We start from the raw sequence: 2,340 nt of genomic DNA, 5'->3' as shown, positions 1-2,340 counted from the left end.
TTTCGTGCTTATATCCAATTACTGTTATAGCACGCTGCCATGGGCACACACCTCAGCTATTTGTCCAGGATAGAGGGTTAGTTGTTAATTGTTAGAGGTTAGAGAGAGAGAGAGAGAGAGAGAGAGAGAGAGAGAGAGAGAGAGAGAGAGAGAGAGAGAGAGAGAGAGAGAGAGAGAGAAGAGGGTATAGTGCCCTTACATCTACCCACTGAGTCGTTAAAACTCGCTCTGGGTGGGAGCCGGTACCGGGATGCGAACCCTGTACCTTATATCCGATGGCTTAACCACGACGCCACCGAGGTCGGTATAATTTATCAAATTTATGTTCGCGCTTAAATCCAGTTACTGTTCTGTCCTGTCAATAGTTCGGCGCATCCAGGGCGGACCCAGGCGTGTTGGCAGTCGGGAATATGTTTATGATTTATGAAAGACAATGTTACACAGAAAACTATGATATTCATTATAACATTATTGATTTAAGACAATAAACCGTGCATGTACCAATCCCTGTGGGGCAGTGTTCCTTTTACATTTATAACATTTGGCTTGATGCGCGATCGGTTTGAGATCGATCCCCGTCGGTGGAGCTATTTTTCGTTCTGACCATTGAGCTATTTTTCGTTCTAACCAGTGCACCACGACTGATATTTCGTAGGCCGTGGTATGTGCTATCATGTCTGTTGGATGGTACATATAAAAGATCCATTGTTACTAATGGAAACTTGTAGCGGGTTTCCTCTCTAAAACTATATGTAAAAATTACCAAATGTTTGACATCCAGTAGCTTTAGTGATGACGTTAAACAAAAGAAACTCTAACTTTAAGGCCGATGGCTTAACCACTGTACCAATTAGGCCTAAATAAAAACAAGTGGGTCCTGTATCTAACCGGACTGTACTTTATGTGCGACGCAGCTATATTGTTGCCTGGCAACATAAGTCGGCCAAGTATGTCACGCAGCGACACTGGATTCCGAGACGGCGAAGATACTTGGTCCAGTTATTTTTCGACGACTGATACCTGTTTCCGTCTTGGCTTTTCAAACTTTCAGTAAAGCATTATGTATCTTTATAATCTAGATGTTCGTGTGCCATGAGGTTGGGTCTCTGTGTGGTGCGTACCGGCCTCGGTGGCGTCGTGGTTAGGTCATCGGTCTACAGGCTGGTAGGTACTGAGTTCGGATCCCAGTCGAGGCATGGGCTTTTTAATCCAGATACCGACTCCAAACCCTGAGTGAGTGCTCCGCAAGGCTCAATGGGTACGTGTAAACCACTTGCACCGACCAGTGATCCATAACTGGTTCAACAAAGGCCATGGTTTGTGCTATCCTGCCTGTGGGAAGCGCAAATAAAAGATCCCTTGCTGCCTGTCGTAAAAGAGTAGCCTATGTGGCGACAGCGGGTTTCCTCTAAAAACAGTGTCAGAATGACCATGTGTTTGACGTCCAACAGCCGATGATAAGATAAAAAATCAATGTGCTCTAGCGGCGTCGTTAAATAAAACAAACTTTATTTTTTTTTATTAACCATCGGCTATTGGATGTCAACTTCGGTAATAATTGTGACATATAGTCATAGAGCGGAAACCCAATACAAAAAAAAAATCATTATAGCTAGGGATCTTTTATATGCATCATCCCACAGATAGTATAGTACATACCACGGCCAGAAATAACCCAATGACCCCACCGACGGGGGCGATCCTAGACTGATCACGCATCAGGCGAACGATTTAGCCACTGATGTTAATGTCGACATGGTAGTAGTTGGTAGTACATCCTTAACCCGAATATTTTGAGCTTTGGCATTATTTTAATTTTTTATTGGCAGGGATTGTATTGGTGATTACTGAATGAATACATGTCGTTTATACATTTATTTATTATATACTGACAGCCATAGAAAACGCAGCACTCATTTATTTGGCTCATTTTTTGTTTTTGTGGAGATGCGGTCTGAAATATAGGGTAGAATGCATGCAACGGGATGGAAGGTCACGTTAAACGGTACTTTGTGCACGTGCTGAAACAAGTTATTGTTCGGGAGCAGAATTCTTGAAAATCTCCAAAACGCACGTGCAAGTCATGCCACTGGCACTTACAGTACTAATTCTATGGTTATAAAGCCGGAAAATTGGGTTATCAAATTCACATGTTGTGATCCACCTTAGGTTATTGCAATGACGTTCATGAAGCTGCAACTTTCTGGCACTGAGATGGAACGAGCCATAGGATGTCTTAGAGCCGGCTTGTCGGCGAGGGAAGTGGCCCGTAGTTTAAACTGACACAACTCTACGATTGATTGTGAGACTGCAACACCGCCTACGACAAACTGGCACCAC

Source organism: Gigantopelta aegis, chromosome 3, assembly GCF_016097555.1.
Source record: "Gigantopelta aegis isolate Gae_Host chromosome 3, Gae_host_genome, whole genome shotgun sequence".
NCBI classification, from domain to species: domain Eukaryota; kingdom Metazoa; phylum Mollusca; class Gastropoda; order Neomphalida; family Peltospiridae; genus Gigantopelta; species Gigantopelta aegis.
Note: the sequence above shows the minus strand (reverse complement) of the source record.